General features: G+C 42.6%; 1 protein-coding gene across 2 annotated transcripts in view; it reads right to left on the reverse strand.

Moving 5' to 3' along the window:
* Positions 1 to 12,925, reverse strand: part of LOC140403563 (very long chain fatty acid elongase 6-like) — a 117,675-nt gene that overhangs the window by 50,304 nt on the left and 54,446 nt on the right. Inside the window, exon 1 of one of the 2 annotated variants that reach the window (XM_072491580.1) lies at positions 4,252 to 4,340. The exons of the other annotated variant lie outside the window; for it this stretch is intronic. The gene's annotated coding sequence lies outside the window, so the exon portion shown is untranslated. Of the gene's footprint in view, positions 1 to 4,251; positions 4,341 to 12,925 lie in introns of those variants that run through there. 2 annotated transcript variants of the gene reach the window in all.

Raw genomic sequence — 12,925 nt, forward strand, 5'->3', positions numbered from 1 at the left:
ATTTTGTAATATATCCTATATGCAACATTCGCATCTATTCCCAACATGCTTTGTGTCCACTCAAGTGCTGCATGTGATCAGCCGTCACATGTTTGTTTCAACATACATTTTGTTCAGGGGAAGGCAGAGAGTGGAGCATGAAAACCCCCAAATACAGTTAAGAATGATTTCCTTTGTTCTCTTCTGCTTTGAACAATTCCCCGAACAAGATTCTTCCTCAGTCTCTGAAAATTGTGCCAGCTTCTAGGAAGCGCGCAAAAGTAATGATGATTGATTCATTGTTGGATACTTATAAGCAAATCCTTCATCAAAACTTTGCCTCCTCCCCACCCCGCTCCAATTTCCATTTTTCCAAGCACAGACCAGGTGATAGCGTGAGGCAGTTACAGGGCTGTTTCCACATCTGACTGGCCTCCCACTGGCGCTGTGTACCATCATAATAGAATAATGCAATTCTGAACTAAAGCGATAGATGATGATCAATTCTAAGATGACCAAAAATTAAGGAATGTCGATATTGGGCTCCTGTACAATCCTCTGCTTTTATTTGTTTGCACTGAATTACATTTATAATCTGGATTAGGGAAAAGTCACTTTCGTGATTCCTTTGCATGACTGAAAACAAATGTATTCTGACAGCTGTAAAGACTCCGTGACCTAGATGTATTGGACAGCGTTCAGAAAACTGACATCTATGATTCTGGAAATTGAAATGAAAAATTAAAGTGTATACTAACGAGACTAAAACCAAAAAGTGGGGCTTCAACCTGGCGAAGCTATAACACAAGACCACACAGCGTAAGCAGCAAGCAATAGGCAGAGCTAAGCAATTCCACAAACAACCGATCAGATCTAAGCTCTGCAATTCTGCCACCTCCAACAAGATCTGGACTATATGCAGTCTTGGGCTGACAAGTGGCAGTAACATTCACGCCATACAAATATCAGGCAATGACCATCTAAAACAAGAGAGAATCTAACCACCTCCTCCTGACAATTCAAAGGCAGTCCCATCATTGAATTCCCCCAATATCAACATCTGGGGGGTTACCATTGACCAGAACTTGAACTGGACTAGCCATAAATACTGTGGCTACAAGAGCATGTCAGAGGCTCAGAAACCTGCGGCGAGTAACCTACCTGCTGACTCCCCAAATACTGTCCACCATCTACAAGGCACAAGTAAGGAATGTGACAGAATTCTTTCCATTTGCCAACATGAGTTCAGCTCCAACAAAACAAGAAGCTTGACACTATCCAGGATGAAGCAGCCTGCTTGATTGACACTCCCTCCTCAAACATTCACTCCTTCTACCATCGACATATAGTAGGAACAGTGTGCACCATCTGCAAGAAGCTCTGCAGAAACTCAGCGAGACTCCTTAGACAGCACCTGCAAAACCCACAACTGCTACCATCTAGAAAGACAAGGGCAACAGATGCAGAGGAACACCATCACTTGCAAGTTTTATTCCAAGCCACTCACCATCCTGACTTGGAAATATGACACCATTCCTTCATGGTCACTGGGTCCTGGAACTCTACACCTAACAGCACTGTGGGTGCACCTACACCACATGGACTGCTGGGGTTCAAGACGTCAGCTCACCATCACCTTCTCAAGGGCAATTAGGAATGGGCAATAAATGCTAACTTAGCCGCCGGCACCAACGTCCCATGGATGAATAATAAAAAAATACAAAATAGTCAAGCCTTGAGCCAGGCTAGAACATTATGGAAAATAGACTGTCATGCAATTTAGTGAGCGATAAATTAATGGCATGCCATTAAACAGGAGTTGGGAGATTATTTGCCGACAATTGGGATTGAAGGTACTAAAGCGATTAAATAAATGAAGGAGTTCTAAAACACACATTATTCATGGTAACACAATTTTTGCTTGCTGTAAATTTGATCTGTTTTTAATTGCCTGCCTCAGGCAATGCAAAGTCCGTTAAGAGCAAAAGAGCAAACTGCATTTAGCCGTTGCTCCTTCAGAGAATGTTCCCTAGGATGAATGGATATACCCTGCTCTGATGTACGCGGTACATACTCGTGCGACTCGGCCAACGTTGTCTACCTCATACGCTGCAGGAAAGGATGTCCCGAAGCGTGGTACATTGGCGAGACCATGCAGACGCTGCGACAACGAATGAACGGACATCGTGCGACAATCACCATGCAGGAATGTTCCCTTCCAGTCGGGGAACACTTCAGCAGTCAAGGGCATTCAGCCTCTGATCTCCGGGTAAGCGTTCTCCAAGGCGGCCAACGCAGAATCGCCGAGCAGAAACTTATAGCCAAGTTCCTCCCACATGAGTGCGGCCTCAACCGGGACCTGGGATTCATGTCGCATTACATTCATCCTGGCCTGCAAAATCCTACCAACTGTCCTGGCTTGACACAATTCACACCTCTTTAACCTGGGGTTACCCCATCTCTGGATCTGTAAAGATTTAATCACCTGCTAATGCTCGCATTCCAAGCATTGTCTGGCATCTTTGAATCTGTCTATATATGTTTCTGGAACATACCTCTTCATTCACCTGAGGAAGGAGCAGCACTCCGAAAGCTAGTGACATCGAAACAAAACTGTTGGACTTTAACCTGGTGTTGTAAAACTTCTTACTGTGCTCACCCCAGTCCAACGGCGGCACCTCCACATCACTGATAATTAGTAACGCCCCAACATCAGAACAGCATTCCTTATTGTGCCAATTTTAAGCGTAATCAAAGGGGCTATACAAATGCTCAGCTTTAAGTATTTCATTTAGAGATGTGGATCAGAAATTGGCTAGCTGAAAGAAGACAGAGGGTGGTGGTTGATGGGAAATGTTCAGAATGGAGTTCAGTACAAGTGGCGTACCACAAGGATCTGTTCTGGGGCCGTTGCTGTTTGTCATTTTTATAAATGACCTAGAGGAGGGCGCAGAAGGGTGGGTGAGTAAATTTGCAGACGACACTAAAGTCGGTGGTGTTGTCGACAGTGCGGAAGGATGTTGCAGGTTACAGAGGGACATAGATAAGCTGCAGAGCTGGGCTGAGAGGTGGCAAATGGAGTTTAATGTAGAGAAGTGTCAGGTGATTCACTTTGGAAGGAATAACAGGAATGCGGAATATTTGGCTAATGGTAAAATTCTTGGAAGTGTGGATGAGCAGAGGGATCTCGGTGTCCATGTACATAGATCCCTGAAAGTTGCCACCCAGGTTGATAGGGTTGTGAAGAAGGCCTATGGTGAGTTGGCCTTTATTGGTAGAGGGAGTGATTTCCGGAGTCATGAGGTCATGTTGCAGCTGTACAAAACTCTGGTACGACCGCATTTGGAGTATTGCGTACAGTTCTGGTCACCTCATTATAGGAAGGACGTGGAAGCTTTGGAATGGGTGCAGAGGAGATTTACCAGGATGTTGCCTGGTATGGAGGGAAAATCTTATGGGGAAAGGCTGATGGACTTGAGGTTGTTTTCGTTAGAGAGGTTAAGAGGAGACTTAATAGAGGCATACAAAATGATCAGAGGATTAGATAGGGTGGACAGTGAGAGCCTTCTCCCGCGGATGGAAATGGCTAGCACGACGGGACATAGCCTTAAGCTGAGGGGTAATAGATATAGGACAAAGGTCAGAGGTAGGTTCTTTACGCAAAGAGTGGTGAGGCCGTGGAATGCCCTACCTGCAATAGTAGTGAACTCGCCAACATTGTGGGCATTTAAAAGTTTATTGGATAAGCATATGGATGATAATGGCACAGTGTAGGTTAGATGGCTTTTGTTTTTTGACATCCCATGTCGGTGCAACATCGTGGGCCGAAGGGCCAGTACTGCGCTGTATCGTTCTATGTTCTATTTTCATGTGCTATAAGGGCTCTGTATTGCTGAGGGAGTTACAGTTAATGCTTGCAATCCCGAAATGCGTAAGGGTATCAGGAGCACAGGAAACGAGTGGAGACATGGGCTTCAGGTGAGTTGGCCTTACTCTGTTCCACAATTCCCTCTGCCTGCTATCTCCCAGCTAAATAACATTTAATGCACAAAGGTCTGACATGTACTATTGTTCAAATTAAGTGAAATGAACTATTGTTCAAATTAAGTGAATGCATGTTTTCCCCAAATTTTCACTCAGAATACACATTACACGTGGTGGGCTAATTTAAAACTGGAGATGCCAGGAGGCTGTGTTGTGTACCTTGGCTTTGATCTTTCAGATAGAAGCCATTGTTCCTAGCTGCAATTGAATCCTATCCTTTATACTCACGGTATTGCTTTTCTTGTGTTATTTTCTTTTCTTAATTTTTTGCCTCGGTGTTCTCTGAAAAAATTCACTTGCAGAATTGAGAAGATGCAATTTTTTCCCTAGCCTTTTCAGGAGAAAAGGGATGGATTGAGGAGGAATTGGAAGTTGGTCTGTTTATATAAAGGCCAATTGGTCGCATCTACCATTAATCAATAATTAGGGCTGTTGTTGAGCCAATACCCTGCCCCTGCAATGAGCATTTTCCTTGCATTCATATAGTGGGTTTCCTCTGGGTGCTTCGGTTTCCTCCCACAAGTTGTGCTTGTTAAATGAATTGGACATTCTGAATTCTCCCTCGTGTACCCGAACAGGCACCATAATGTGATGACTAGGGGATTTTCACAGTAACTTCATTGCCGTGTTAATGTAAGCCTACTTGTGACAATAAAGATTATTATTATTAAACAAATGTTCACACCAAGTCATATGAGGTGGTATTAAGGCAGAAGGCCAAAAGCTTGGACAAAGATCTAGGTTTAAAGGAAGTGAGGTAGAGGCAACGAGATTTAGCCAGGCCTAATTCATGCTGGGAATTCTCTCAAAATTAATGAGACTGTCCTCCCATTGTCGTATGATAAGAAATTGGTAACCATTTCACTCACTCCAATCCTACCCTGCCAGCTCTGAGCCAAACCAGAAAGTTAACACCATCATGGTTTGCACTGTTTATATTGGGATCTCTTGTTGTACTTTACCTTAAAAATTTAAATTTAATTGTTTTCTTGTGGAATCTAAAATCTATCATACGCTTTCCAAAGTTCTAAAATGGTAGCTTTTTTAAAGCTGTTGTATCCAATCAATTTTCTAACACAATGGCATTCTGGAATTGTGCCATAAAAGCTGTCTGGAGAACAGGCAGCTGATGTCTCGCCAAACTATTCTTAAGCTTGTTTAAAGTCACATTCCTGCATTATTAATTTTTACATGGATATGCATGCTAAACATCCAGCCTAGCACGAGGAATTTGTCAACTCGAGTTACTTCAGATAAAGGTTTTATCAATTTTGTGTGTGGATTGATAGTGTGTGGTTTGTTGACTGACATTCTAACCTCCTGTGCCAGTCACATGGGATAGTGAGAAAGAACAGCAGCAGTTCATTATGTTTCCGATATTACAGCAGTGACTAGACTTCAAAAATAGTTCATTGGTTGTGAGGTACTTCTTGATGTCCTCAGGTTATGAAAAGTCCTATTTACATGAAAGTTTGTTCTTTCCATTAAATAACCTGGCCATTTGCACAAATATAAGTGCAGCCCCTTTGATCATACTGTATCCTTCCAGATTGCCAATCCTATCATCTTTCCATTGCAGTGTCCGTTTTTAAGTGAGTCTACTGTATGACCAATTCAACCACCTTCCTGGCAACCAATTCTATTTCATCGCCCAGGGTTAGAGGGTGGGGTTGGGGTTAAAGAGATTTCCTCTGTGCGCCATATGTAAACGTCTTAACTTGCTTGGTAACAGCTCCAGTGCTGAAATGCCTCCTGATTACTATCATTAAGAATTATGAATCTGTGCTCTCTTTTCTTGCTGCTTAGCTGTATAAAAAGTTCTGTTCCAGCTTCATTTCCTCTATGTTGTTATGTACCTTGAAAGGCTTCTCGGGTTCCCTCCGAGGTGTCCCAGCCCTACAATGCTAGCTCGCTCTTCAGAGCACTTTTTTTCTGATACACTATTGAGCTTTGACAATCCCCTCCGCAGAGAATCTGGAAACTAGAAACTCGATGCGCTGGAGCTGCTGAATGAACACTGCAGGGACAGCACTAACTTGATCACTTGTCCCAATATCAGGTGAATTTGTACACCTGGTTACATGCAATTTTTTGGTCTAGCAGAGGCAGGAGACTTTTTTTGGTAGGTTAATATTTTATATTATTATTGTTAAGCATTTATAAATATGGTTAATAATAATCTAATAATTTTTATTAGTGTCACAAAGTAGGCTTACATTAACACTGCAATGAGGTTACTGTGAAAATCCCTGTCGCCATACTCTGGTGCCTGTTGGGTAAACTGAGGGAGAATTCAGAATGTCCATTTCACCATTTCAAGCAGGTCTTTCGGGACTTGTGGGCGGAAACCGAAGCACCCAGAGGAAACCCACGCAGACACGGTGAGAATGTGTAGACGCCGCACAGTGACCCAAGCCGGGAATCGAACCCGGGTCCCTGGCGCTGTGAAGCACCAGTGCTAACCACTGTGCTACTGTGCCGTCCAGCAAATAAAAGTAAAAGGAAGATTATATATATATTTTCAACTTTGGTTTGTCATGAGGCTATTAATTCCATTAAAGGAACTATAATGGATAGAATGCTGTGATAGCTCGCTAACTAGTATGATTGTCCACTTAAGTATTACTGAATAAAGTGAGTTTGGAATCACTGTAAATAAATCAAATTAAAAATTACTTTAAAAGAATCATAAATAACAATAATGCCTTTGTAAAAGAAACAGCAAACAAAAAACTGCTTAAAAAACTTCTACATACCTTTAAAATACTTGCTAAATGTGTTTCCTGTTATCTTGAATCCAAGGGCGGGATTTACCGGCTGTTCAAGCCAGCGTGAAATTCCGGTCCCATGCCGGCGCACGGGTTTCCCAGTGACGAGGGGTGCAGTCAACGGAAATTCCGTTGACAACAGTGGGACCGGTAGATCCTGCTGTCGGGCCACCTCTGAAAACTACGCAGTGGGATGGTTGGTAACTCCCACCCAGATCTGCTGTTTAAATGCTTGCCCTCAATGGGCGTTCCCAAGCTGGCATTGTCATAAGGGGGTGGAACTGAATTCCTCATGCACCAGCTAGAATCTACGTAGACTGGGGCGCTGGAGGCTGCCGAATGATCAGAGCGTAAGCAAGTACACATTTTTCCCTTTTAAAATCGCCGGCCCATGGCTTCCCGCTGCTAGCCAGAAGTTAAGGGCTAATAACCCAGTGACCATAACTGTTTACAGTGCTCCAAGGGTGGTGTCTGGTGCAGGTTACAGCTTCATCAGGGCATTTGAAATCACCTGAATGGCAATGTAACCTAGCATCCTATCTGCTTTGTACAAGAACAGAAGTATCCATTCAACCTACATTTATATTTTGATAGCCATGGCAACTCCATCTTTTTAATTCAAATTCCCTGCCTTTTCTCCTGACTATCCTTTATAGCCCTAATTTCCCATTGAAAAAATCTACTTCTGTTTTAAATATCTCCAATGGTTTTTGCATTTATGGCCTTCAGTGACAGTGAATTCCATGTTCTTCCCAATTTCATGAGAGGTTTCTCTCTTTCTGGGTTTAGGTCAAACTCGAGACAAAAAGGTTTTGGATTTCCTACAGCAGTGTTTTTCAAACTCTTTTCCCCCGGGACCCACTTTTGCCAACTGGCCGCCCTTCGCGACCCACGTTGGTCGACCTTTGCGACCCACGCTACATTCGCTTACCTTTAATGTGAAAGGGGAGCCCCTTTGGTCCTCATGATCTCAATCCAATCAGGTTCACAGGAGAATAAGGCAATGCGCACATCAGGTGCAGACATCAGCCAGTTCCTTTGTGCTGTCGTCATTTTTGTGAGAACGGAAAATCTAACCTCGCACATGTAGGTTGTTATGAAGGGCAATAGCAACAAAATGCTCATTGCTCAGCACTGGATACTCCTGGGAGATGCTATTCCAGAATGTTGACAACCTCGTGGGCTTTGGGCCTGTATTTAATGTGCTCCCACAGATCAGGTACAGCACCTTTGGAGTCAGCTATAAGTTATTAACTGACTCTGGGGTCTCAACCTCAAAAGGCATTTTTCACCCATCACTTCTCTTTCATAACCTGAAACTTCTCTTCTCATACTTCCTGCACACATGGCTTTATCTCTTTATTTGCATTGGCATAATTGATAAAACCATACCTCAAGAAATCATCTTTATACTGCTTTGTTCCAGAGTTAAGTTTCTTCTTTGTAGGCTTTTAACCAGAGGCTCTGAAGTGCAGTAATGAGCCTCTGCTCTGTCCTGCCGTGGATTCTCCTGTACAGCTCTCTCCAGCAGATTCAGATATGAAGTGCTGGCCAGGAGGTACACCGCCTATTTGTGTTTGTGGCCGTCTCTTACTTGTAAGAAAATGAATCATCTTCATAGTCTTTTTGCCTTGCTTGCCAGCAGTTAGAAAATGGAAGAAGCTCTCCCCCCTGATTTGGAGTACATAGAGGATGTTTGACGTCAAGTGTACGTGTAGGTCGTGTGACCTGCGCATTGCTGTCGCTTCTGGCTGAAATATGGCACGCAGCCTCATTTCCTTCTCATTTAAAATGTGGCAGCGGTCACCATTCTCAGGAAAATGCCGGTGTACTCCGTTGGGCGCTTCTCTGTTGCCAGGTCAAAATCCTGCAACTCCTTTCCTAACCATACTATCAGTGTACCTTCACTACATGGACTGCAGCGATTCAGCAATACGGCTCACCACCACCTTTTCCAGGGCAATCAGGGATGGGCAACAAAAGCTAGCCTTATCAGTGATAACTGCACTCCAAGAAAACATTTAATAAGCATTAAAAGTGCTCTCTAACTACATGTTATTGCTGACTTTCAAAAGTAGTCTCTACTAATAATTCTTTTGTCACAAAATGCAGCTGTGTCTTGGGGCTATGTGAAACACAGCCACTACAATGCCTCCCTCCTAGAATTCATCTTTCTGAACCAATCATTCGACCCAGCTTAATCCCATATTTGGTTGTGTAGGTTTTTTGTCATGAGAGTGCCTTCGAGAATGATGAAGTGATTCTAAAATGCAAAGTCCGTTAAGAACAAAAGAGCAAACTGCATTTAGCCTTTGCTCCTTCAGAGAATGTTCCCCAGGATGAATGGATATACCCTGCTCTGATAATTAGTAACACCCCAACATCAGAACAGCATTCCTTATTGTTCCAATGTGACATTTTTCAGCGTAATCAAAGGTGCTATACAAATGCTCATCTTAAGTTTTTCATGTGTTACAAGGGCTGTGTATTGCATAGGGAATTACATTTAATGCTTGCAATCCCAAAATGCGTAAGGGTATCAGAAGCACAGGAAACGAGTGGAGACATGGATTTCAGGTGAGTTGGCCTTACTCTGTTCCATAATTCCCTCTGCCTGCTATCGCCCAGCTAAATAACATTTAATGCACAAAGGTCTTACATGAACTATTGTTCAAATTAAGTGAATGCATGTTTCCCCCGAAGTTTCACTGAGAATACACATTACACGTGGTGGGCTAATTTAAAACTGGAGATGCCAGGAGGCTGTGTTGTGTACCTTGGCTTTGATCTTTCAGATAGAAGCCATTGTTCCTAGCTGCAATTGAATCCTATCATTTATACTCACGGTATTGCTTTTCTTGTGTTATTTTCTTTTCTTAATTTTTTGCCTCGGTGTTCTCTGAAAAAATTCACTTGCAGAATTGAGAAGATGCAATTTTTGATGGATCTGAGGAGGAATTGGAAGTTGGTCTGTTTATATAAAGGACTGCATTCACCTGAGGAAGGAGCAGCGCTCCGAAAGCTAGTGACATCGAAACAAACCTGTTGGACTTTAACCTGGTGTTGTAAGACTTCGTACTGTTTATATAAAGGCCAATTGGCCGCATCTACCATTAATCAATAATTAGAGCTGTTGTTGAGCCAATACCCTGCCCCTGCAATGAGCATCTTCCTTGCATTCATATAGTGGGTTTCCTCTGGGTGCTTCGGTTTCCTCCCACAAGACGTCCTTGTTAAGTGAATTGGACATTCCGAATTCTCCCTCTGTGTACCCGAACAGGCACCATAATTTGATGACTAGGGGATTTTCACAATAACGTCATTGCAGTGTTAATGTAAGCCTACTTCTGACAATAAAGATTATAATTATTAAACAAAAGTTCACACCACGTCATATGAGGTGGTATTAAGGCAGAAGGCCAAAAGCTTGGACAAAGATCTAGGTTTAAAGGAAGTGAGGTAGAGGCAACGAGATTTAGCCAGGCCTAATTCATGCTGGGAATTCTCTCAAAATTAATGAGACTGTCCTCCCATTGTCGTATGATAAGAAATTGGTAACCATTTCACTCACTCCAATCCTACATTGCCAGCTCTGAGCCAAACCAGAAAGTTAACCCCATCATGGTTTGCACTGTTTTATATTGGTATCTCTTGGTGTACTTTACCCTAAAAATTTAAATTTAATTGTTTTCTTATGGAATCTAAAATCTATCATATGCTTCCCAAAGTTCTAAAATGGTAGCTTTTTTAAAGCTGTTGTATCCAATCAATTTTCCTACACAATGGCATTCTGGGATTGTGCCATGAAAGCTGTCTGGAGAACAGGCAGCTGATATCTCGCCAAAATATTCTTAAGTTTGTTTAAAGTCACAGTCCTGCATTATTGATTTGTACATGGATATGCATGCTAAACATCCAACCTAGCGTGAGGAGTTTGTCAACTCAAGTGACTTCAGATAAAGGTTTTATCAATTTTTTTGTGTGTGGATTGATAGTGTGTGGTTTGTTGACTGACATTCTAACCTCCTTTGCCAGTCACATGGGATAGTGAGAAAGAACAGCAGCAGTTCATTATGTTTCCGATATTACAGCAGTGATTAGACTTCAAAAATAGTTCATTGGTTGTGAGGTACTTTTTGATGTCCTCAGGTTATGAAAAGTTCTATTTAAATGCAAGTTTGTTCTTTCTATTAAATAACCTGGCCATTAGTCACAATTATAAGTGCAGCCCCTTTGATCATACTGTATCCTTCCAGATTGCCAATCCTATCATCTTTCCATTGCAGTGTCCGTTTTTAAGTGAGTCTACTGTATGACCAATTCATCCGCCTTCCTGGCAACCAATTCTATTTCATCGCCCAGGGTTAGATGGTGGGGTTGGGGTTAAAGAGATTTCCTCTATGTATCATATGTAAACGTCTTAACTTGCTTAGTAACAGCTCCAGTGCTGAAAGGCCTCCTGATTACTATCATTAAGAATTATGAATCTGTGCCCTCTTTTCTTGCTGCCCAGATGTATAAAATGTTCTGTTCCAGCTTCATTTCCTCTATGTTGTTATGTACCTTGAAAAGCTTCTCGGGTTCCCTCAGAGGTGTCGCAGCCCTACAATGTTAACTCGCTATTCAGAGCACTTTTTTTCTGATACACTATTGAGCTTTGACAATCCCCTCCGCAGAGACTCTGGAAACTAGAAACTCGATGCGCTGGAGCTGCTGAATGAACACTGCAAAGACAGCACTAACTTGGACCACTTGTCCCAATGTCAGGTGAATTCTTATACCTGGTTACCTGCACTTTTTTGGACTAGCAGAGGCAGGAGACTTCAGGAGACTTTTTTTGGTAGGTTAATATTTTATATTATTAGTGTTTAGCATTTATAAATATGGTTAATAATAATCTAATAATTTTTATTAGTGTCACAAGTAGGTTTACATTAACACTGCAATGAAGTTACTGTGAAAATCCCCCAGTCGCCACAATCTGGTGCCGGTTGGGTAAACTGAGGGAGAATTCAGAATGTCCATTTCACCTAACAAGCAGGTTTTTCGGGACTTGTGGACAGAAACCGAAGCACCCAGAGGAAACCCACGCAGACACGGGGAGAATGTGCAGACTCCGCACAGCGACCCAAGCCGGGAATCGAACCCGCGTCCCTGGCGCTGTGAAACAACAGTGCTAACCATTGTGCTATTGTGCCATCCAGCAAATAAAATTAAAAGGAAGATTATATATATATTTTCAACTTTGGTTTGTCATGAGGCTATTAATTCCATTGAAGGAACTATAATGGATAGAATGCTGTGATAGCTCGCTAACTAGTATGATTGCCCACTTAAGTATTACTGAATAAAGTGAGTTTGGAGTCACAGTAAATAAATCAAATTAAAAATTACTTTAAAAAAAATGATAAATAACAATAATGCCTTTGTAAAAGAAAGAGAAAAACAAACTGCTTAAAAAACTTCTACATACCTTTAAAATACTTGTTAAATATGTTTCCTGTTGTCTTGACTCTAAGGGCGGGACTTACCGGCTGTTCACGCCAGCTTGAAATTCCGGTCCCATGCCGGCGCACGGGTTTCCCAGTGACGAGGGGTGCAGTCAACGGAAATTCCGTTGACAACAGTGGGACCGGTAGATCCTGCTGTCGGGCCACCTCTGAAAACCACGCAGTGGGGTGGTCGGTAACTCCCACCCAGATCTGCTGTTTAAATGCTTGCCCTCAATGGGCGTTCCCAAGCTGGCATTGTCATAAAGGGGCAAGGCTGCATTCCTCCTGCACCAGCTAGAGTCTACGCAGACCGGGGCGCTGGAGGCTGCCGAATGGAAAGGAAGGTTCCTCGCATAATCAGAGCGTAAGCATGTACACATTTTTCCCTTTTAAAATCGCTGACCCATGGCTTCCCGCTGCTAGCCAGAAGTTACGGGCCAATATCTCAGTGACCATAACTGTTTACAGTGCTCCAAGGGTGGTGTCTGGTGCAGGTTACAGCTTCATCAGGTCTTCTGATGATTTGAAATCATCTGAATGGCAATGTAACCTAGCATCCTATCTGCTTTGTACAAGAACAGAAGTATCCATTCAACCTACATTTATATTTTGATAGCCATGGCAACGCCATCTTTTTAATTC

The sequence above is a fragment of the Scyliorhinus torazame genome, chromosome 28 (genome assembly GCF_047496885.1).
Source record: "Scyliorhinus torazame isolate Kashiwa2021f chromosome 28, sScyTor2.1, whole genome shotgun sequence".
NCBI lineage: Eukaryota > Metazoa > Chordata > Chondrichthyes > Carcharhiniformes > Scyliorhinidae > Scyliorhinus > Scyliorhinus torazame.